At 42.9% G+C, this 25539-nt stretch overlaps 1 long non-coding RNA gene across 4 annotated transcripts in view; it reads left to right on the top strand.

Annotated features, from left to right (window-relative positions):
• The window catches only part of LOC112676424 (uncharacterized), a 126337-nt gene that overhangs the window by 94844 nt on the left and 5954 nt on the right, over positions 1–25539 (top strand). The gene's annotated exons all lie outside the window — the stretch shown is intronic.

The raw sequence follows: 25539 nt of genomic DNA, 5'->3' as shown, positions 1-25539 counted from the left end.
TGATCACAAGATAATCACATCCAATCGAACTCCCATGTGTAAACAGAAGATTGCTGTCTAGGGACTCTGTTTCTAACATCTCAGTCAGGCTTTTTAAACCACTAATTAATCTAACTGGTAATCGTTAATGAGTATCATTTTTTAGCAACTTTTTTTTTCCATGGGAGAAGGATGCGAACCCCCGGCAAGCTAATTTTTGTCTTCTGACAGTTGGAAAATTATGGGAAAACAGCAAAGCACACTCAGGGGAGAAGAATAAATTCCAATTAAACTGGCTGAATTTATGCAATCACTTTATAATCAATACATGTTATTATCCAAACAAAATTTGAAAATTACCATTGATGTTCATGAAAGAAATATTGCCTAAGAAATAAATTCTGATCTAAGTTGTCAATATACCAGGAAGAAAAAAAAAAAAAAGGAATGATGGTTCTATTTCCCTGCATTTAGAAATCCATCTGTAAAATGATCACAGTCTCACAAAAAAAAAATAAATAAATAAAACTTCACAGTTTGTACACGGACGGATAAAGCAGGAGTATTTTCAAAACAGACAAAACTTTTGGTTTAGAAACTTTTGGTTTCTAAAGTGCAAGAAGCAGCTGTTGTGGAAAAGACAGAGGATAAGAAACTCAAGTGCAAAAGAACTAGAAATGTCAAGACCTGGGTAAAACTTTTAAGGAAAAACATCTGTGAAAGATTAGCATAAATAACTATAAGCAAAATAAGGATTCCAGATGCAGAGTTTGGTACAAAACGTCCATTGTTTAAACTGGACTTAGCTGTTGGAACAGTATTGCCCTAGCATGTGGAGCCCCTGGCATCTCTGAGCAGAAGGATGCTAAGCAGTAGGAGTTGGCAGGAACATCAGGATGTCATCGGAGTTAGTGATGTGACCCCACAGGGCTGGTGACAGTGTTATTCAGAGGAGCTCACCGCCCACTTATCCTAGATTTTCACAGGTGGGAACACTGCAAACTAGCCTGAGTTTTATCACACAGAAGGCAAGTTCTTTTTTCTTTTGTTCATGGATCACCATCTATTTTGGAATCAGGTACAATCACAGGTGCTAGGGAATGCTGAGTGTGATCACAGAGCCTGCAGGGCCTCACAGGTGTGAGACCCAGGGTGCTAGCCAATCGGAAAAGCCTACCCTCTGACCCCCCACCAGGTAAACTTCAGGAAGTGACCTTGTGGAGGAGAGCTGCTGGAGCTGCGTGGCCCCAGCGCCCTCACCACATTTACTGTTAAAACTCGATCTGTTCCCCAGGGGAGGAAATGAACCATAGGGCTGGAGAGCAAATGAAAGTCTGCAGGAGGTGAGGGTATCGTTGAACTGGTCTCCTATTCAGCATGGATAATAATCAGTCAAACAGAAAATCATTAGATGCTGATCTGCTCTAATTGTTCCATGTAATTTAATTAGGCACCAGAGCTGCATCCATATCCTATTCTTCTTTTTCCCCAACAAGTCCCTTGACAACAAACAGGTGTTGTATCCTATGACATAAAAACCAAGGGGGGAGAAGAGGAACATATATATAGTCCCTGCCTGCAGGTCTCTGGGGTCATAGCTCATTTTCCCTGAATTAATCCATGGTTTTAGCGTCTGAGCTGTCAGGTTATTGATTGCAAAGCATGTAGGTCAACTCCCTGTCTTTCCTACTGGATGGAATAGCCAGGAATAAGGCAGAGGCAGGTGTTACTCTTCCTCCCTCAAGAGGACAGCAAGCCTGTGATCTTGACCTGATGAGGGCTCAAGGTGGGAGGTCCTGATGCCACCCTAAGACCACACAACCCAAAAGGTGAAAGCCCTCCAGCTCAGATCCCATGGCCCAGAGCTACCGCCATAGAAAGAGATACTTCGGAAATGTACTCAGAATATTCAGATGGAGAAGCAATGGCCATATACAAAGCACCAGAGTTTAAGCTGGTAGCTACACAAAATTTGAGAATAGGCAGAAATGGAAAACACTAGATGTTTTTTATTTCAGGAATGAATAGCATCTTTAGCAATCCACAAAAATATGAAAGGCATCTATGAATTTTATGTGCAGAATGCTAGGACAACAGTGAAGGAGCAGCAAACACATGTGGGTGAATTCATCTGGAATCTACTTGTGATCAAGACATTTTTTTGTCTCAGTTCAAATAATAAGTCTACTCTTGATTCTCTCTGTGGACACAGCATAAATGATTCTTAAAGTAAGCAGATCTACTTCTATAAAATCAGCCCTGGAACATGTAGTACACACTACCTTTTCTACAAAAGAGCAGCATGTTCAATGGATGGTGGAAAGTCGTGCTAAGACGCAAATTACAGCATTTCACATTTCACGAGTGCAAGGCAGGGGGATATAGTAGAGCACTAGAAGTCATGTTGCTGGAGGAACATCAATAAATCAAAGTGTGCACTGATGGAGCAGGCTTTAGGCTGCCTCTGTGGCTTGAGGCATTTGCGGTGTTTGAAAGACAGCGGCTGTGACCTGCGAGGCAGTTGCCCTGCAGCAAGACAAAATTCCACCTGATCGTCCTGCCGTCTTACTCTGTTGTAGCTATACCGACCTTTTACAGTTTCTGTTTTCCGTGCTCTGTGTTGGAACACGCCAAAACTTGGGGTCTTTTTATTTTCTGTTTTATTTGCCTAGAGCAGCTTCTCCTCGATCTTTGCAGAACTGGTTCCATATTGTCCTTTTGTTCTTAACCTGAAGTCCGTGGGTCCTCAGGCCTTCCCAGGTAGTAGCATCGCTGGCTACCACTGGTCACAGTATTCTGTTATCTGGCTTTATTTTCTTCTTGTCATGCGACACTTGCTGAAATAAGCTTGTTGGTTTTATAATCAAGTATAACAGGTAACATATTTATATATATTGACATCATATGTCAATTATAGTCATGTTATAGAGCATATGCTATTTGTATTTGCAAACATTAAATATGTTCTTATACCATGTTTATTATTACATATTAACACATATTTATTACATATACATTCCATAGCTCCCAATGAGTGAGTAAATGTGGCCATTAAGTGTCATTGGTTGCTAAGATTAATAAATAAGTAAAGCTGCAACCCTTGAATTTTGCTAAACACTAACTGTCATTATTCCAAATACATTAAACCTGAGTCTTACCCAGCTGCAATTTTTCAGGGAATATAAAAAAAGAGAAAAGGCAAACTGCAGGTCTGGGAAATATCCTAGGTCATGGAGCCCTGATTCTTCAACAGATAAATTTAGGGAATAGAGGATGATCCTACAGATTAAAAGATTTGAAGGAGATCTAATTTTTCAAAAGTAGACAAGACTATGAAAAAAGTTGATATTTTGATAGGGATTGCATTGACTTATAGACTGCTCTAGGTAGCATAGAGATTTTAACAATATTTGTTCTCCTAATCCATGAGCATGGAACACTTTTCCATTTCTTTGTGTCTTCCCCAATTTCTTTTATGAACGTTCTGTAGTTTTCTGAATACAGATCCACTTTTTCCACAGATCTGGAACAAATAATCCTAAAATTTGTATGGAACCAGAAAAGATCCCAAATAGTCAAAGGAATGTTGAAAAAGGAAACCAAAACTGGTGGCATCACAATATTCACAATATTGGACTTCAAGTTCTATTACAAAGGCATAATCATCAAGACAATATGATACTTGCACAAAAACAGACACACAGATAAATGGAACAGAAAAGAGAACCCAGAAATGGACCCTCAACTCTATGATAAACTAGTCTTTGACAAAGGAGGAAAGTGTATCCAATGGAAAAAAAAAGTCTCTTCAAAACACGGTGTTGGGAAAATTGGACAGCCACATGCAGAAAAATGAAATGGGACCATTTCCTCACACCATGCACAAAAAGAGACTCGAAATGGATGAAAAACCTAAATGTGAGATAGGAATCCATCAAAGTCCTAGAGGAGAACACAGGCAGCAATCTCTGTGACCTCAGTTGCAGCAAATTCTTGCTGAACACATCTCCAAAGGCAAAGGAAACAAAGGCAAAAATCAATCATTGGGACTTCATTAGGATAAAAAGCTTTTGCACAACAAAGGAAATAGTCAACAAAACTGAAAGACAGCTGACAGAATGGGAGAAGATATTTGTAAATGTCTTATCAGATAAAGGGCTGGTATCCAAAATCTGTAAAGAACTTATCAAGCTCAACACCCAAAGACTAAATAATCTAATCAAGAAATAGGCAGAAGACATGAACAGACACTTCTCCAAAGAAAACAAAAAAATGGCCAACAGACACATGAAAAAGTGCTCAACATCTCTTGGCGTCAGGGAAATACAAATCAAAACCACAATGAGATATGACCTCATACCAGTCAGAATGGCTAAAATTGACAAGTCAGAAAATGAGAGATGTTGGTGAGGATGCAGAGAAAGGGGAATCTTTCCCTGTACACTGTTGGTGGGAATGCAAGCTTGTGCATGGAAGTTCTTCAAAAAGTTAAAATAGAGCTATCCTATGACCCAGCAATTGCACTAAAGACACAAATGTGGTGATCCAAAGGGGCACTTGCACCCCAATATTTATAGCAGCAATGTCCACAATACCCAAACTATGGAAAGAGCCCAGATGTCTACTGACAGATGACTGCATAAAGAAGATGTGCTGTATATATACAATGGAATATTACTCAGCCATCAAAAATGTAATCTTACCATTTGCAATGACACGGATAGAGGGTATTATGCTAAGCAAAATAAGTCAATCAGAGAAAGACAATTATCATATAATCTCACTTGTATGTGGAATTTAAGAAACAAAACAGAGGAGCGTGGGGAAGGGAAGAAAAAAATAAAAACAAGACAAAATCAGAGAAGGAGACAAACCATAAGAGACTTTTTTTTAAAGATTTTATTTATTATTCATGAGAGACACACAGAGAGGGAGAGGCAGAGACACAGGCAGAGGGAGAAGCAGGCTCCATGCAGGAAACCCGATGTGGGACTCAATCCCAGGACTCCAGGATCACACCCTGAGCCAAAGGCAGACACTTAACTGCTGAGCCACCCAGGTGTCCCAAATTTAAATCTTTAAAAAAAGGGGGGGGGGATTCCAACACATAAAAAAAGAATAGGCAGGACTAAACTATTTAGAATAGGGTTACATAGTGGATGATAAAACAATACACCTTTCAAGCCATAGGTGGGAACTTGATCACACCCCTACTTCCTTCCAAGAAACCAAGTTAGAGCCAGGGCTCAAAGTGTCCTTCCATCTCACACTCACTTCTAGTGGACTAGAATTTGAAGAGGACACAGTGACAGGAATTCTGTGTCTTGATGCCTTTTACTGCAGCCAGTAGACCACAGCCAATACCTGACAGACTCCTTTCTGCTAGGAACTTCTCGTTTTTGGAAGGAGACACTAGATAACAGTGAAAAATTCTCAAGTGGCCAAATATACATATAATTGGAGTCCCTACAACAAAGGATAAAGAAAAATGGAATATTTTTAAAAACCTTGAAGAAATTACAGCCAGTAGTAGCTTTTCAAATCTGATTTTAGAAGAGCAAAATAAGGGATGCCTGGGTGGCTCAGCAGTTGAGCATCTGCCTTTGACTCAGGGCATGATTCCAGGGTCCTGGGATTGAGTCCTGCATTGGGATACCTGCAGGGATCCTGCTTCTCCCCTCTGCCTCTGCCTCTGCCTCTCTGTCTGTGTCTCTCATGAATAAATAAATAAAATCTTTTAAAAAAAGATCAAAACAAAACAAAAATAAAAACAAAACACCCCATAACCTAGAGAACCAAAGAGTTCAACAGACCCAAGCAAGAGAAACTTGAAGAAACCACACTAAGACACAGAGAAATTCTAAGCCAAAAAGATGTCATCCTTGTAAAGGGACACAGAGATGACAGCAGATTTTTCGCTGGGCATGATGAAGGCTAAAGGAGAGTGGAATGGCATCTTCACAGCTGGGTAAGGAAAGAGAAACTAAAAGCAACTGTCAACCTAGATTTTTTTTACCATGAAAACATCTTTTAGGATGAACGTGAAAATGTTCTTCACCAGAATTACACTACAAAAAAAAAAAAATTAGTCTTGTAAGTAGATGACAATGACACTGGCTGGAAACCTGGAGCAACTGAAAGAAAATAAGACCACTGGAAATCATGGTTTCATAACTAAATATAAAGACATTTGTCTTATTACCTACATAGCTTAAAAATATCAATTGTTTAAAGCATATATAGAAATTGTATGTCATCATGGGGTTCATAACAGATGCAGAAGTAAATGAGTTACAACAACACAAACAATAATGAGAAGAAGAAAAGGAAATACACCATTTTAGTATTCTTATATCACATATGAATTAGTGTACTGTCACTCGAGGGCCAACTGTGTTCAGTTAAACATGCATACTGTAAACCCTAAAACTCAAACTAAAATAATAAACAGAGGTACAGGTAATAAGTCTCCAAAAGGAAATTAAAAGTTATACAATTTTTGAAGGCATAAAAGGAGAGAAGAGGGGCAACGAGAGATCAGATAGCAGGATTGTAGATTCAATGGACAATATCATTAGTCATTGTTAATGCAGATAGTGTGAACTCCCCAGATGAAACCCAGAGATTGTCAGATTGCCTTACAAGGGCAGATGCAACTAAAAATATTAGAAAAAATGTTTTCTAATTTTTTATGACTTATTCTTTAATCTATTGGCCAATTAGAAGTTTATTGTTTGATTTCTGTATTTGAGGATTATCCAAATATTCTGTTGTTGATATTAGTTAATTCTCCTATAGTCAGAAAACACACTTTATGTGACTTCAATGAAATATAATTTGTGTACATTTATTATTTGGCCTAGATTATGATATAAATTAATAAATGTTCCATGTAGCCTTGAAAATAAATTTATTTTCTGCTGCTGTTGGGTGGACTATTCTAGAACTGTTTTTTGGTTGTGTCTCTGTATTGTTTGTTGTTATGGTTTCTTCCTTTGTTCTCTTACTTTATCTGCTTCACTGAGATATAATTGCTACACAATAAATTGCATATTTTAAAATGTAAAATCTGATGTTTTGATGTATATATATACACATTTGTATATTTGATGTGTGTGTATATATATATATATATATATATATATACACATACATCCAGAAAACCTTCAGTACAATTAATATCTCTATCCCAACACCCTCAAAAGTTTCATCATCCATCCCAATCCTTCCATCCCCCATCCCCAGGCAAACATTGATATGCTTTCTCTCACTATAGATGACTTTGAATTTTCTCAAATTTTATATACACTTCAGAGTAGCATAAAATATTTTTAAAATTTCCTATGTTCTCATCCTGCATAATGAATCTGAGATTCATACATGTGTATATCAGCAGTGTACTCCTATTAATTATTCTGTAGTCATCTATTGCATGAATATACCACAGTTTTTCTCATTCACATGTTTTGGATTGTTCCCACTTTGGGGATATTACGTTAACAGTTGTGCATCAATACTCAGGTGGACAGGTGTTTTCATTCCTGATTGTGGGTAGTGGTCATCTAAGACTATGTAATTGTCACCCCTCATAGAACTATACACCAGGGTAAATGTCACCGAATATAAATTTAGAAAATGCACCACCTATGGTGCTATAAACATTCCCACTCTTTGCTGTCCCCGTCTGTTCCCTTGTTGGTTACAGCTCAGGCATTGGGCAGAGACACCTTACTTCCACCCTGCCATGTGGTCTCTTGATGCTCATGACCAGAAAACAAATTGGTGTTCACCTTGGCCACACTGCAGCAATGCTGATGTACCCATTTTACATCCGAATTATTTTGATTGATACATAAAATTTGTAACTGCAGGATTCAGAAAGATGATGAATTTAATATTGTAAATAACTCAATATTTAAATGACAAATAGGCTTTTCCTTTGTTCAGGGAATCAACTCACTATTTCATTTTGCCTGGCTAATGTTCAGCATGTGACAACATACTGCAGTTATTTAGGGTTTGATAGAAAGAGACATTTCCCCTGTTACCTGGAGAGCCTGCTCATGTCTTTTAGGCTGATTTAGGTCTTCCGGTTCTAGGGCTTCCCAGTTTCTGCCAGGAAGAATGTCCCAGCAGGCTGGGAACGGCCCAATGGCTTCCAGAGCTCGGTGTGAGAACCAGAGACCTGGATAATTAGATCAATAGCCAGGTCTAATTATGAATGGATAATGGAATAATATTCAGGCTGATTAACTGTACAAACCCATTATTTGCTCTAATGGAAAGTTCACATTCCTCTTCATGAGCCGAATCTGACTCATGGATGGGTTTGCATGCTGTGTGTGTGTGTCTGTGTGTGTCCTATGGACGCCAGCTCAGCCCCAACTGTGTGTGTTAGGGCTTGTGTGGGGAGGTTAAAATATGGCCTGGGGGAGGGTGAAGTGAGTGGGGCAGGACAGGGCAAGGACAGGGTTCCTTTCTGCCTTTATTTACATTTTGATACTTTGTCTTTCATAGATATATTTGGACTAATTTTGATTATTTTCAAAAATGTTGCCTTAAGATATTATTTATCTAGATTGCTGAAGTGTGGTGTTTTTTTTTTTTTTTTTTATTCCCCTTATATTTTGCACCTTGCTTCATGCTCCTCACCCTGGTCCCGGCCTGAGTGCCAGGTACCGTGTTTTGTGTGCAACACACACCATCCTGCTTCTTAATACCCACACAGTGCCCCACTAGCAGTGAGAGGCACAGCGGGCTGCTCTGCTGTGATCCCTCAGCATGCAGGGCTTCCTGGGGAGGCTGCCAGGAGCCACCATGGCTCCAAGGGGCCCGTGGGTGAGAGGCAGGAGGGGAATTTATCCTTCAGGTTCTTCCCATGTCCTCTTTTCCCTTGGATGGAGCTCCCTTCTGGTCTCACTATCTGTGTGGGGTGCAGAGCCCAGGTCACTGCAGGGAGGCATTGGAGGAGCAGGAGGGCCCAGCAACCACAGGTGTTTCTGAGATGCCATCCAGGAGCGGGCTCAGATTCCCAGGTGAGGGGCTGGTCAGGCCCCAGGGTGGCAGGGTGACCTGGAAGCACATGAGCCACTCTCCAGAGGTCTCTGGTGTTTGGTTTGTTTTGCTTTTGTATTCCATCCTGTGTTTAGTGTGATCTATGGGCGCTGAGCTGCAATGGAATTACTCCTTCTTCCCCCTGACATCTTTGCCATGGATGGAAATAACGATCAGGATCTAACTTAACCAAAGTTTGATCTCCTCTGTGAAAGTGAACATAAAGTCTGTGAGGTCTGTCAGACTCTTCATGTGGGACCAGGAGGAAATTACCCACGTCAAAGGAGCTGGGGCAGAAGTTGTGTTTTGTCTCATGCTGCACATTTACGTTCATTACGTCAGATACTCATGGAATTGGGAGGAAATGTGAAGAGATATATATTATGAATAGCATCATGATGTTAAAATCATGAGCTGCACTTTCTTCTCTGCTCCATGCTGTCCCAGGCGGGCCGGCCCTAGGAGGCCACAGCGCTGCTGAGACCTGCCTGTGTGACCTCCCAATCCCAGGGCCACAGGATGTGTCAGTCCAAATATCTTACAGCTACTCAGCCTTTTAAAAGTGCTTCACATCAGCGCTTCACATCAGTGACCTTTCCAGGGCCCAAGGGGAAGGTCAGATTAGGGTTGGTATGTACACTGGGGGTGGGGAGACCAAGCCCCTGTAACCGGCCCAACCTTTCTGAGCGCTGATGGAAGATCCATGGTCAGAACTGAAATCCTCAGACTCCTGGGTCATTACTGATCATTCCTGACCCCAACATGACACCAAATGGGGAGCAGGCAGCACTGCTGCACCACCGAGCGCGGAGGGTGCGGGTGCCACCCCTGTGCCACCCGTGAGGTGCTTTGGCTGGAGGAAGGCTGGGCTGCCTGCAAGGGTGTGAACCAGGGAAAACCTCAAGCTCCCGAGAGTGGAGACTCTGCCGCAGCCCAAGCCTGTGCAGGGCCCGGTTCCGCCCCCGCAGGGAGGAGGAGGAAGGCGCCCCGGGGTGGGAGGAGGGAGGAGCCCAGGGCCCCACCACGCTCCGGCTGGGATGCACGCTCATCCCTCAGCACCCTTGGGTGCGCCTGGTTAGCGCGACCTCCCGAGCCGGGGAAGGAGGCCCAGAGCTGGCTCTCCTCCGGGGAGGGCTCGGGACTCTGGGAACCCGTCCTGAATTGATCAGCATCTCATTTGAAAAAGGCCGCAGCCCGTTTATTTTATAGCTGCGCTTCCCCAGGAGCAAGGAGGCTCCCTGCTGCGGAAGGCCCGGCGGGTCCTCACTCGCAGGAGGAGGCGAGTCGCCTTCAGCTCTCCGTGCCCGGAGGAGACCATCTCGCTGCGGCTCATCCGGCCACACCGCGGGCATCGCCGGCCCGGCCGGCTCCGGCCTTACAGCCCCACAGCCGGCCCGAGCGCCCGCCCCTTTAATGCAATCTCTGCTTACACTGGGCAGAGGGACCAAGGCGGATGGCACTGGGAGGGGGCGTCAGCCCACCGGGCTGCGGGGGGGCTGGGGGGCTCAGCTCCGGAGGGGGCTCTAGCTGGGAAGCCACCTGGGCTTGTCCGGGAAGGATGGGTGTTTCTGAACCAGAAAAAAATATATTTGTATTTACAGTTACCTAAGAGGGCTTGAATTTTTCTTTTCATTTAGCAGGTTGACCAAGAGAAGTTTCATAAATAGGTGTTCTTTCTCCCCCTCTGCTTTACTGAGAGAGAACTGACACATGACATCGTGTGAGTTACAGGTGTACAGTGCAATTATTTGATACATGTATATATTGTGGAATGATTACCATGATGGAGTTCATGGACCTGTCCTTCACATCCCATAATGATTATTTTGTTGTTGTTGTTATGGTAAGAACGTTTAAGATCTACTCTCTGAGCACCTTTCAAGTGTAAAATGCAGAATTGTTAATCATTGTCACCATGCTGTACATGAGATTCCCAGAACTTTCACTGGAGGTTTGCACTCTTTGACCACCATCCCCTCATGTCCCCCCGCCCCCGGCCACCACCAGTCTACTCTTTGTTCCTATGAGTGTTTTTTTTTTTTAAGATTTCAGATATAAGTGAGATCATGGAGTATTTGTCTTCCGTGTGACTTGTCTCACTTAGCATAATGCCTTCAAACTCCATTCATGCTATTCAAATGGCAAGATTTCTTTCTTTTGATCATTGACTAATATACCATCGGATGTACGTGCCATATTTCTTTATCCACTCACCGGTCGGTAGACACATAGGTTGCTTCCATGTCTTGACTATTGTGAGTGATGCTGAAGTGAACATGAGAGAGCAGATATCTCTTTGATGGTGATTTCATATACAGAAGTAGAATTGCTAGGTCATAGATTTACTGTTTTTAGTTCTTTGAGGAACCTCCACACTGTTTTCTAGAGTGGCTATAACATTTTATATTCCCACCAACAGGGCACAAGTTATCCCCTTTCTCCACTTCCTCGCCAGTTTTTGTTATTGCTTGTCTTTTTGATAAGAGTCATTCCAGTAGGTGTGGATAATATCTCATGTGGTTTTGATTCACATTTCCCTGGCAATGAGTGATGTTGAGCATCTTTTCATGCACTTGGCCATTTGTGTGTTTTCTTTGAAAAAACGTATACTCAGGTCCTTTGGCCATTTTTATTTACTTTTATTTTTATTTATTTTTAAAGATTTTATTTATTTATTCATAAGAGACACACAGAGAGAGAGGCAGAGACATACGCAGAGGGAGAAGCAGACTCCCTGCAGGTAGCTTGATGCAGAACTCGATCCCAGGCCCCTTGGATCATGACCTGAGCCAAAGGCAGATGCTCAGCTGCTGAGCTACCCATGTGCCCCCCTTTGGCCATTTTTAAATTGGATTATTATTATTGCTATTATTATTTTGCAATTGAGTTGTATGAGTTCCTTATATATATATGATATCAATCCCTTACTCATAATCGTGGTCTGCTAATATATTCTCCCATTTCTTAGGTTGCCTTTTCTTCTTGTTGATTATTTCTTTTGCTGTTCAGAAGCTTTTAGTTTGAATAGCCTGACCTGTTAATTTTTGCTTCTATTGCTTGTCCTTTTTGTGTGTCATATCCAAAATCCAGAAGCTTAATTCCTATGCTGGCTTCTAGGACTTTTATGGTTTCAAGTTTTACATTTAAGTCTTTAATCCATTTTGAAATAAGTTTTGTGAGTGGGTAAGGATTCCAGTTTCATTCTTTTGTATATGAATTTCCAGTTTCCCTACATCATTTATTGAAGACTTTTAGCCATTGAGTATTCTTGGCTCCCTCATCAAGTGTTAGTTGACCATATATGCATGGGTTTATTTCTGGGGCTCATGATTCTATTGCTCTATATGGGGGGTTTTATGTCAGTAGCATACTGTTTTGATTACTATAGTTTTGTAATATAGTTTGAAATCAGGGGAGAGTATTATGCCTCCAGCTTTGTTCTTTCTCAAGAGTAATTTGGCCATTCAGGGCTTTCTGTGGTGCCATACAAATCATAGGATTGTTTTTACTATTTTTGTGGAAAATGTCATTGGAATTTTGACAGAGATTGCATTGAATCTATAGATGACTTTGGGTAATGTGGGCATTTTAACAATATGAACTCTTTTGTGAACTCCACCTATGACTATGGGATATTTTTCTATTTGTTTGTGCCCATGTGCCTATTTTCTATATGAAGTTCCAACAGTTGGTAGTATAGGGTGATTGTACCTGCCAGATGGGATGGAAAGAAGTTGGCCAGCTTTCTGCTTCCATTTAGTTCCTCACACTTCTGGTTTTTATCTGCATCTGGCAGCCTTTCTTCACTGAAATGGCCCACCCTACAGATCCAGGTCAGAGTTCTGAAATGTGAGCAAAGCATCCAAGTTGTTCTTTCACTCTCATGAGTGTGTCATGAGGACACACACCAGCATTCACAAAGACTCACACAGGGATGAGACAGCACTTGGAAATTGTTCTGGGAAAGATAGTACTATTGTACTGGGCCAGTTGCATGCTTCCACTACACAATGTTCTACATTTTGCATTTGTTGGGGTCTTAGGAAAGGTTGCATCCAACCCTTGACTATCTTCTTCATATAAATCAAAGATTTTGGAATTTCACACTTAGAAGTTTAGCTCCTTTGTGAGTCCTCTGATGGTGCCTTATAATAATAATGGATTATTTAGCTAAACAAAAAAGGCTTAAAACCCCCAAAAGCTTAATGATGGAAAGTTTTAAGTTTAGTTCAGCTGTTCTCTGTGTTCACCAAGGACCCGGGCTCACTCAGATCTCTCTACTGCACACACTACACATAGATTAATCCTTTGTCTCCTCTCCTCATGGTCACAAGGTAGCTGCCAGAGTGCCTCATATCAATCCACCCTTACTTGTTTACATTCAAAGGCAGGAAGATAGTTTTATGCACTTTTTTCTTTTTCTTTTTGTTTCCTTTTCTATTCTTTTTTTTTTTTTTAATCTTTAAGGGAGGAGCAGCTTTACAGAAGCCCCTGTCAGTGTCCATTCAGGTCTCAACTGTGAGGTGGAGTCATAGTAGTTCCCCTCCTATGGTTGCTGTGGTGACCAAGTTTCCCCATAAAGCTCAGGGCATGGTTGGTGCTCTCTAATAGCAGCCTGCGAGCCAGCTACATTTCTTTTAAAATATAATCGCCTCTCTGTTGCTCAGGATGTCATCAACTTATCAGTTAAGATGCTTCCAATATTAAATTCATGAGCATTCACAGAGTCATGCTATAATTCACTAAAATGCCTTGGGAAGCAAATCCAGATTAACAGCACCAACAGAGCAAAAGGTGGGAATATTACAACATCTGAAGGGAAAATAAACATGAAAACAAGCCCCCAATTCTTCTGACCCCAAAAGATAATGAGGATTCACTATGATTACCTAATCTTTTAAAAGTTGTTTTTCAATGTTATTCAGCCCCATTTGAGTGATCTTAACTAGTGATAGTAAAATAGTAAAATCATATTTATTTTTTAATAGCTTATTCAGTAATAATAACTGTCTAATAGCTTAGACAGTAAAATCATATTTATTTTTTAGATTTCATGATTCAAACTTTAACAGTCCTAAATTCCCCTAAATTAGTACTGAAGAGTTTTAGCTGGACTTGAGAATCCTTACTCTTTTTTTTTTTTTTTTTTTTTTGAGAATCCTTACTCTTTGAGAAGGAGACTTGGAACTCACTCATACTCACACCTTGAGGAGACTTGGAACTCACTCATACTCACACCCTGGCACTGCTCCGTTCTTCAGGAATACTCTCTTTTACAGGAATGTTAGGCTCATGAGCAGTAAAAGGACACTGAGAAATCATCTATCTTGATAGAGGAGAGAGCTCTGCATTCTGTCCTGGGAAATGCCTTAATTTTTGCTGCACTTCCCATTCTAAAGATGATGACGGGCCTAGTGTGTGGTGCCCGGTAGGGCTCCGGGGACAGAAGAGGGTCTCTGCTCTTTGGGGTGGACTGAGTTTGTTTTTGTTGGAAATAGGACAATGGACAAGATAAACACGTCTCTGTTGGCCCCAGCAGTCGTGAGGGACTAAGCCTTGACCCTGCTTGGATCACAGATAGTAGAGGATCATGGTTGTTCTGAGCCACACTGACCCCACTCCCCCCTTTGTCTCTGATTGGACGAAGGTCAGCATGAGATACAGTCCCTGACCCTGAGTCAGAGGGGCTCAGACCAGGGAGGAGAGCTCCCAGATAAACATGTCTTTCCAGGGGTGACCCTTCCCCCCTGACTCATGTTCCCAAGGCTAATGTCAGAGGATTTCATGCTTAAAGTCACTCATTACACATCACTCAGGGAAGGCCAATAGAAATGCAGAGACACACAGCTCAAGATCTCTGACATTTTCTAGCTCCTGAAAAAGCCTGGAGTCTGGTCCCTCTTCCTCACATGAGGAATTAAAAATCTCTCTTATTATGGCACTGTCGGTTGGGACTCAGACAGCTATAATAAAACAAAATGTAACTGCTGTAAGCACACACTTTTCTGGTTAGATTCCAATTCCTGCAAAGGCTCTGGGCTCAAGGCCAGGTCTCTCCAGGTTAAAATGGGTATTACCAAACGTTAAAGTTGTTAAAGATTTCTGACCTCAAAATGAAATTTTTCCCCTTATTATAATGGAAAGGATTGAAAGAAAATTGAAAAGGAAATAAAATTCTCACTACGTGATTCTAAGTTCTAATGTTCTACGTGGGGACCACCTAAAATCACACAGCACACTGCCCATGGGGAGTCTCCACACTAGGAAACACTATTGCAATGTATAGTGAGCAGAATTAATATTTTTTTGTAATACCAAGGGCATATGATATATTAGGTCAAAGCAAAGTTTCAGAGGGCATGAACTATTGCTTTACCCATCGTGACTTTGGTAGGTTTCCATTTTAGTAGTCATGAAGAATGCACGTGCATGTACATGCACAGGCTTGTGGATTCTTCTGGTGTTTTAGTACCAAAGTTCAAGTCAAGGAATCAATGTATTGTTGATCATCAGCCTGTTTTCAGAAACAGAACTAATTGTGGCAACAATCAACCACAATCAGCGAGAAATGCCAGCATGGCATTAGAGCATAATGAAATAATAAATGTTAGTTAATGAGCACACTCATCGCAACAGGAGATTTTGTTGTGGATGTTTTTTTGAGTTCACACAGTACTGTGGGGGGGAAACACAGCCCTGACAAAAATACAGATTCCCACTGATTTTCTCTGAGAAGTTACGCTGCCAGATGTCACTTGTTTTTAGACTTCTCACTCCAGAGGCTCCTGCTGCTCCCATTCTTCCTCTCACATTCTTCTTCACAATGGCATTTCCCGATGTTCGACATTTTATGTTGCATTGATGAATTTTGCTTTATTTATTGTAATAAAATATTTGCCAAACTCAACATATAATAGTGTTACTTAACACAATCCTAGAACATTTTTTTTAACTTAAATACTTATATTTCCAAAGGAAATGAGATCTGTGTTACAAATGGGAAACATTATCATTTGCTTAAGTAGCAGACAGTTATACATGAAATAGAACACAGGCAAATGGTCATATTTACAAAGCGAATGTCTGCTTAAGACTTGGGATCTGAGTCCTGCTTCTGCTCAGTTGGTGAGGGAGGGTAATACATATCAGACTGATGTTAGAGACGCAGGAGCAGCAGATGGAGACTCTGATGTGACTAGAATGACCCGGCGAGTACCAGAAGGGAACTATGTTGTTACCATGCCATTAAAAGTCATTTAAGCTTTGGGGTTATCACAGTGAAAACCATCTAGCTCATCGTGTGAGACCCCAAAAATATGCACATCCCAATACACTTTGTTTCTGATACTGCGGGATGCCTGCAGTGGGTCTGTTGTCATTGTTTTCAAACAATCACATGACCTGCTTCTCTGGTCTAAGATGGAGCATGGATTCCTGTTCCGAAAGGTCCTCTGAGAAATACTCTTCCTACGCTGTAATATAAGAAGATCCTTCTTTGGAGGGGAGGGCGTCCCTCTTCTCCCAGGGTGCACTATGCACTATAGAACTGGATGCCTAAGACTGAGCTATGGAACTTGATGCCTGGGGCTGTAGCAGCCATACTGTTCCTATGAGGTCCATATCTTCTGAGTAAGTCATATGCCCATGATGGAAAACTGGAGTACAGAAAGAGCTTTGCTGGCACCTCCAGGATGCTGAACCAATACTGAGTTCACCTCCAGACATCTTATTGAAAAACTACCTAATATCGCTACAGCTAAAGGACCTGTTTGCTGAATGCTTGGTTGCTTCCTTGCAGCTAAACACATTTAGCCTCTTAGTCATGGATATCCCCAGTGATCATCCTGGGGTGCATATCATGAGCATGTGTTTCTTCCCTTAATCAATACAAATTCCAACTCTCCTTCTAGAAACTGGTCAAGATTTAACTCTAAGCATCAGAATCTAGGGAAGAATTCTATGGGTTAGAATTTTGGGAAAGATGACTCTGATAAAAATGATTATATTTATTTTACATATCTATATTTTAAATACATAAATATAATGATAAATATAAAAATTACAATATAAATGTTAGGGGTGCTCAATCGGTTGAGTGTCTGCCTTCTGCTCAGGTCATGATCCCGGCTGGGATCCTGTGATCTAGCCCTGCATTGGGCTCCCTGTTCAGTGGGGAGCCTGCCTCTCCCTCTGCTCCTCCCCACTGTGCTCTCTCTCTCTCTTTCAAATAAATAAATAAAAATCTTTTAAAAAATATGTAAATGTTAAGGTTATATCTATAAATATATGTTCAAAGAATTTATATATTTATAAATGTTATTACATATTTAATTATATAAAAACATACATATTTATATGTAATATGTATTTATATACAATATATAATACTATAAACACATATTAGTACTTATATATATAAGTATATAAATTGTGTCAATGTGAATATTGATAAATATCCATGTTATAAATATGATCTAGCTTGTTGCACTAGTTGGGATTTGGATTTGTGGAGGAAATAGAATCAACCACAAGCTTTATAGGAGCAAGAAATTTACAGTGGGGAACAGATCTTAGACAAGCACGGGTTGGGTTGAACTGGGGGTGGGAAGCTTGTGGAGGACGCAGTGGAGCATCCTAGAAGTCAGTACTGTCACGGCTTCTCCTGAAGGTACTGGGGAAGTCAGCCTCAGGAAATCCGGCACAGTGCTGTGAGCACAAGGTGACAGCTCCTGGAGAGGACTGTGGAACCACATCTGCCTGGCACGGCCTGTCTGTGACAAAGGCCCCTGTTCCACTTCTGCTGACCACATATCTCTCGGATTCCCCTGACTTCACACCCCAGGTGGTAGCCTTGGATGGGAGTGGATGCAGGAAAGCAGGGCCCTGGCCAGGAAGAGGATGGTGGCAGGGCTGAGCTGCCAGCAAGAAAAGTAGCACAGACAGGTAGGTATGTGCCAAGGAAAGGAAGCAATAAAAATAAATGTGGAACTACACTTCATGTATTCATTTACTTATTCGCTCATTCATAAAATATCTCATGAGCACCTGCTTTGCAACCATCCGTGTCCTGTCCTGGGCTGTAACGGCACAAGCCCTTCCTTCTCCTGCTGTGTCTCTGTACTCTTGCTGCAAACTTGAGAGCACCATTTCCTCCTCCTCCTCCTGTTCTTCTTCTTCTTTTTCTTCTTCTTCTTCTTCTTCTTCTTCTTCTTCTTCTTCTTCTTCTTCTTCTTCTTCTTCTTCTTCTTCTTCTTCTTCTTCTTCTTCTCTCCTCCTCCTCCTCCTCCTCCTCCTCCTCCTCCTTCTTCTCCTCCTCCTTCTCCTCCTTCATCTTCTTCTTCTCCTCCTCCTCCTCCCCCTCCCCCTCCTCCTCCTTCTTTTTTAAAGGCTTTATTTCTTTTTGAGTGAGAAAGGGAGAGCATGAGTTGGGGGAGAGGCAGAGGGAGAGGGGAAGCTGGACAGGGAGCCCAGCCTGGAGCTCGATCCCAGGCCCCTGGGATGGTGACTTGAGCCGAGGGCAGGTGCTTCACCAACTGAGCCACCGGCGCCCCTCGCCTTTGCCTTCTGCAGAAGCATGAGCACCATCTTCTGACCGTCGTGCGCTGCTTGGAAAGCCTGCTTTACCCGGTTGACTTGCAGAACTCTGCCCAGCCTGGGGCTAAGTGGGATATCAGAAAGGGATGGAGCTAAAAACTTCAAAAAGAAGAGAAAAGAAAAGAAAAGAAAGCAGCAGTCACACCTTCTCATTCCCCGTTGGCTCTCCGTACAGCCTTTTCCTCCTCCCCTGGAGCACAGGCTTCTGCTTCTTCCCAGATCCCTGGGTGCCTTGCTCAGGGGACTGGAGGTGCCAGGTGGCTGGCAGGTGCCAGGTGGCTACCGCCCCTTCAGTGCTGATGGAGGACCAGTGACCAGCTCTGCAGGCTGGGATCATTTCTGAAAATTTCCCTTTATTTCAGGGGTCTGTTCTCACTGCCAGCGAGCAGCGCGTGAAGACCTCCCGGGGTCTTGTGATCGGATTGTTACTGGCTGGGAGCACAGGCCCGTCAGCCCGGGTTTGGGCCAGTGGAGACTGGGGCAGAGGCGGCTTGCCCCACAACTTTCAGGAGAAAGGCAGTGACGGCCTCACAGCCCCTTTGGCGCTGGGCCCCCAGGGCACGAGGGTGCTGACCAAGGGCAGTGAGCACCCTCCACGCACAGGGTTTCCAAGTTTGGTTGGACAGTTTTACAGTTTTAAATGTAGTGGTTGCTGCAGCAAATACCTGTATTTATGTCCAGATCAAACGGACAGAGTGGAAACCACCAGAGCCAGCAATTTCTAGGCCACAAATGAAGGATGGCTCCCAATGAATTTCTGATTCTTAAAGGTTTTTACGTTAGTGGATTCACAGTGAAAACAACTGGGGGGAAAAGCCTATCAGAGAAGATACATCCTAGGTGAGAGTGGTTGAGGGTGGGAGGCTCCTGCCCTTTATTGGATTTGCTGTAGAACTTCTCAGAAGCCTGTAATAGGTGTTGGGCCGTGGTGGTCAGTCTGGTGAGATGGAAAGGTACATCGGGGGAGTGCTCAGAGGAGGTTGTTCTTACTTCCTTCCAACTTCCTACGGTGCTAGGAGGATTTGCCCAGGGCAGGGCTGCAAAGTAATATCCCCCTCATTTAATATGGAAGATGAAAGCAGTGTTATGAGTCAGAGATACCTTGGCCCCAGAGCAATAACGGTATTGATGGAGTCAAATGTGTTTTAACTCCGACAGTGAGACATCCCATCTGTGGGAAAAAACCACAACTGCCAACGGAGAACGGGAGCGGGAGTCACAGTGGGAATGGGCTGGTAAACCAGATATCTCGAAGCCCTGAATCTGTGTGTCCTACTTGTCTCAGATTTATGCGTGGATGCTGGTGGAGCCACATGCACAGATAGCTCACGGATGTACAGTGGGCCGGTTCCAAAGGCCCCGAGTTAGAACCTCAGGCAGGCTGTAAGGTTGGAATGCCAGTTCGTGAATCCATATGTGTGCCTGGGGACCGTTTGCAGGCCATTTGCTGAACAGTAAACCTACAACTGATCTTGTTTCTCTCCACATCCACAATAGCACACAGAGGAGGCCTCTGAGAGGAAGCCTCCTTACATCTGTGTAAGCAAGTGCAATCAGATGGGATGGACCCAACTGGCCTATGGGTTGCAATGAAATGAGAATTTTGCCCAAGAGAGAGATAAAGAGGAAAATGCACATAGATAATTGGCTCACATAACATCTTCTGTTTCCAGAAGTCACAAAAAATGGAAATTGGATGGTGTAAATTAGAGAAAACCAGGTAGCAGATCACAGAAACCCCACCTAGGCATTGCAGAGAGTCTGCTTCTTGGGCATCACTCGGCCACACCAGCCCCTCCACATTTGAGATGCTTCTCCTTCCTTCTGATGGGCCTGTTAGTGGTTGGAGCCTGGGTTTCTCAGCCAATAAAGTGTGCTGTTTTTTCATACCGCTGTTAGGGAGATCAGGGATACTCAAGAGTATATATAGAAAGATGGAATAGGGGCACCTGGGTGGCTCAGTGGTTGAGCATCTGCCTTTGGCTCAGGTTGTGATCTTGGAGTCCTGGGATTGAGTCCCTCATCGGGCTCCCCGCAGGGAGCCCGCTTCTCCCTCTGCCTGTCTCTGCCTTTCTCAGTGTATCTCTCATGAATAAATAAATAAATAAACTCTTTAAGACAAAAAAAGAAAAGTGGAATAAAGTACCTTTTCCAGGGGAATGTAATAGATGTCCTCGTGGTCCTGTAAGGCTCAAATGGAAGGTGAGTCTCATCAGCTTCCCCTCTTTGAGCCCAACGGCCCCGTTTTAGGCAAACATTTTCTCTCTGTGGGTATTTACCAAATTATTAGTCCTGCTAGACTTTAAAGCCAGAGGAGGAAGGTGGAGTCCTCTCTGGCAGAAGGAGCTAAAGAACATGACTGCTGTCTTTAGTATTAAATACCAGGACCCCATCTTCTCCTGCCCATGGGATGATGCTCTGAAGCAAGTGTGCTTCTTTCAGGGGACCCACAGGGTGGCTCCACGACTTCATGCTCTTTTACTTTCCCTCCCTCTTGCACATTCCCATCAGTCCCTCCTTGTGATTGGCAACAGAAGCGTCAGAGTCTCTGGTCACATCTTCAGCTGAAAAGGATGAGAAATGTAGGAAATCCCTGTGAAGCCGTCCCAGATGTGACCTGTTTCCTGAACTCTTCTCCACCAGCAATGACTTTGATTCCTTCTCCCATGCCCCCCACCATCCTGCCCATGACTTTCAAGATAACGATCATGGTGACACTGATGTTCTTAATCAAGCAGTTAGCACATGCCAGTGCCAGGAACTCCTTCAAGAGCTTTGTATCTGCCACCTATAGTCACCACTCCTCGCCCAGCCCTGAGAAGCAGGGCCTGTTCCTATCACTATCACCGCGGCGGGGCAAGAAGGAAATGACTTTCCCAGTCACTGCTCCGAGGGGCAGCAGGGGCAGGACTCGGAAGCCCTGTCACATGTGGCCAGCCACACCACCACAGTTGGACTGGAAGATTACCAGCCATTGCACTGGGAGCCCGGATGCCAGAGCCAGACTGGCTGGGGCAACACCCGTCTGTACGGGAACTTGGCCTAATGACTCTGGACGAGCTTAACTCTCTGCCCCTCAGTTTATTCACCTGTAAAAGAAGAATCTGTGACATAAGCTGTGAGGACAGTACCTGGTGCATAGTAAGCACTATATAGATGTTCATTGGTATTATTGCTATTTTTATTATCATATTTATTATTTTTTTCATTATCATATTTATTACTTGGCCTTTCTGTGTTTCTATCCCCACGTTGTTCAAAGATCACCTCAGGGAAGCATTTCTTAGCTACCTCATTTAAAATTTCAATCCCCACCCACAAAAATCCCTATCCCCCTTCTGGCTTTATTTGTCTATATTTGTGTTCATATGATGTACAATATATTTTACTGCAATATATATATTACAATATATTTTATTTTATAAACTTTTTTGTCTTCTCTCAAATGTAAGCTCCATGGAGACAGGATTGTCTGTCTGCTTTGCTCCCTGCTACATCTGGGTGTTCAGACCAGCGCCATGTGCAGAGGGGATACTCAGTAAACAGTTGGTGGACAGATTTGATCAGGGTTGCCCCTACCACCCTCAAAAATGCACCCCTCTCTGGGCTTTGGCCAAGAGATACTTCTTCAGCAAGATGGGCTTTGGGGGAGCCACTTGGTCCTCCAGAAATGCCTCCTTCCTCATGGTGTAAGATCCCAGGGTACCATCAGGGATCATTTTGCTGCATCCAGCAACCGCTAGGTGACCATTTTACAACCAGCTATTCATCCTGCTGTCCACTTTATGGAGCTGTTAGAAGAAGAAAATGCCTCCAGCAGCAAGACTGCTCAACCTTTAGAGCTCTGGGATCACAGTTAATTCAAGTGACAACTTCTTGACATTTTGTCTGGATGGCATTATGTCTGTTTCCAGGAAGCGAGGTGGTGGTGCTAACACGCTAGTGAGATCTACAGAATGTGCATGGAAGGCTCAAAGGGAGACATCCCCGGTGCAATGAGGCCTGTCATTTGTGGGTTAGAAGCACAGCCTGCAGTGACGGGGTGAGGAGCTGCCTGCAAACCACACGGAGCACTGTCTGGATGCCAAGCACGATTTTATCGATTTCATCCTACCGAGGCCTTGGATCGTTAGCAGCTGATCAATCGTTCTCTGGGGCCAAATGACATCCTGTTATTTGTTCCTTCTCTGATTTTTCCTTTCTAAACCACACCTCAGTTCCCTCATGTGTAAAATGGTTATAATAATACCTACTTCGCAGCTCGTTGAGAAGCCCAGTGCTTAGCACAGGGTCTGGGATGTGGTATACTTTTAAAGAGTCTGTACCATTACTATTACTGTTCTCCAACTTTTCCATGCTCTCATTCTCCTTACTCTGTTAGGTTTCTCTGCTTTGGGGTCCCTTGGTACAAATTAAGCCCGGGAAACTAACGGGTGGAATTCCAAGGATAAAGAATCTGATTGGCCTGGCCGAGGTCAGATGTTTACTCCTGGACCACGCATCTGTGACTGGGACATGGGGTCATCATGTGAGAAGGGTGCGGAGGCTCCTTTCAGGGAGTAGCAGGGGCTGACTTTCTAAACCACAGGCCGGCCAGTGAGGAGTGCTGTGGTCAGGAGCTGCAATGTTTTTCACACCGCGAGGATGGAGAATAGTGCATGCTGACTACAGAATAAACAGGGTTCATTAGCACAATGTAGATTTAATCCTTTGAACAATTCTAATTTTATTTTCCTGTTGAATGCTTATCAACAAATTCTATGCAATACAGACATCAGCCTCTAAAACTACATTTTTTTTTCCCCAAGTTCTGGACATTGGGGCTTCGAGAGAACAAAAACACGCGTTTGGCCAAACCCTCCCTAAGGCTCATGACTGCCATTTTTAATTTGTTCTGGGATTAAAAGACATTTCAATAGTTTATTTAGGTACTTATCCCAAGATAACACTCTATTTGGTTCATGGTAAGCCGAGGAAAGCAGAAAGAGCAGGGAACTTCCAACATTGACCTCAGCCTATGCTTGTGTCCACCACAATGCTTGTACCCTTAAGTCTATGCTCAGGTAATGCTTGAAAGACCTGGTATCTCATAGGACTGGAGGGCCATCGGACCCTTGGTCTGAAGACAGTGTGGAGGTATATGTATATACGTGTCCCCCTGAGCTACGGAGCAAGTTAGTGGTGAGGCCAAGATTTATACCCAGCCTTCCAAACCCAGAATCCAAGATCTTAATCATGAACCTGTCTTAAGGCTGACTAGCATCACATAGAAGAAGTTCAAAATGCCATCACTTCCCTTTCCAGCCCAAGTACACATTATGGGAGAGTAGAACCAGTGGTGTTCTGGGTTGTAAAGGATCCCAGTCTTAGAAAATGACATTAACAGTTACACGTGCGGCCTTTCAATTTTTTTTCAACAATTTAAGATATTCCTTTGGTTCCTAAAATGTGGTAGGAGATTAGGACCTGGCTAACCTGAAAGAGAACAGTTGGACTAGAAATTGTATCTGCAGGGGCTTTTGGGTTGACCTTTTGGGAAAGGGTCAATTGTGAAGATATTACAACAACCTTTCCTGGTGCCTATAGGGAACAAACATTCTGAGTTCACATACCCTGCATTCCTGGGAGGAATGTATTTGAGACTCATACATATTTATATCAAGTAACAGAGTAAATGTCAGCTTCTTTTTTCTCCTGTTAACTTAACATGCAGAAAAGTAAATGACCCATAAAGAAAAAGAAATAATTTCCTCTACCATGAAAGCCTTTAAATATGCAAACATTTTGATACCTAATAGAGCAGGTCATAAAATGAGTTTGATGCATTTTCTTGACAGAGGTTTTATAAGGTTTTATAAGGGTTTTGGATGATGGACAGCATTCAATATTTTATTCTATTGCATCTGGAAACTAGTTTATTGGGTAATTCATATTGCATAACATTGACGTCTCCATAAATGCTTGATCTGTGTTGGGGTAAAGAGTGAACACCAATAGTGTTCAACCCATACTAACTGTAATTGGGGTGGGGAGGTTATTATTTTAAAGGTGCCTGGACATTTTAGGGGTTGAAGTTTTATTTCAAAATTGAGGATGGGGCACCTGTGTGGGTCAGTCAGTTAAGGGTCCGACTCTTGATCTCAGCTCAGGTCTTGATCTCATGAGTTTGAGCTGAGGATTGGGCTCAATACTGGGCATGGAGCCTACTTCAACAAAACAACACAAAACAAAACAACACAAAACAACAACATGAAAATTGAGGGCATAGTGCTTTTCTATGGGGATTTATCTATTTTTCAGGTTTTCCTTGTTTTAAAATAATTTCTATATCTTGATATATTTTGGTTGTATCCCTATGTTTTGAGCTTGACTTTTTCTTTTGGATATTTCCTTCACCCTGCGTAGCCTCTAATTTCTTTAAGTTGCCTTCTCTTATTTGCTGGTGTCTATCTTTTGCCTGGAAGATTTCCTTCTGTATGATTCCAGTTCACTCCTCCCAGGATGAAGGGACAGTGATACAGAGTGCACTGTGGAGACTGTTCATGGCGACCTGGGCTGGAGTGATCTGGCTGGGCTATTTCACTGAAGAACCCTCATGTCAGTACCTTTGTGCCTTTCCCCCTTGGCTTGTCAAATTCCTCAGAGGTGGAGCCCATGAGCACCTGCCAGGAAGACCTGGTCTGGTTCCCCTGACTCTGGAACCCAGCAGGGGAGGTGAGCCTGGTCTCATTAGGATCCGAAATGCCCCTGCTGGTGCTGAGTGTGAGTCTTGCCTTCAGGTGTACCTGAGCCTCTTCTGTTTCGATGTCTGCAGGAGGAAATCACAGGTCCTGCCCACGTAATGGGTACGGCACATTCCAGTTGCAGGGGCTAAACAGTTCCCAACTTCTAGTGCAGAGCTTTGTCATGGAC

Source organism: Canis lupus, chromosome 26, assembly GCF_003254725.2.
Source record: "Canis lupus dingo isolate Sandy chromosome 26, ASM325472v2, whole genome shotgun sequence".
Lineage (NCBI taxonomy): Eukaryota > Metazoa > Chordata > Mammalia > Carnivora > Canidae > Canis > Canis lupus.
Note: the sequence above shows the minus strand (reverse complement) of the source record. Positions and strands in the feature narration are given on the sequence as shown.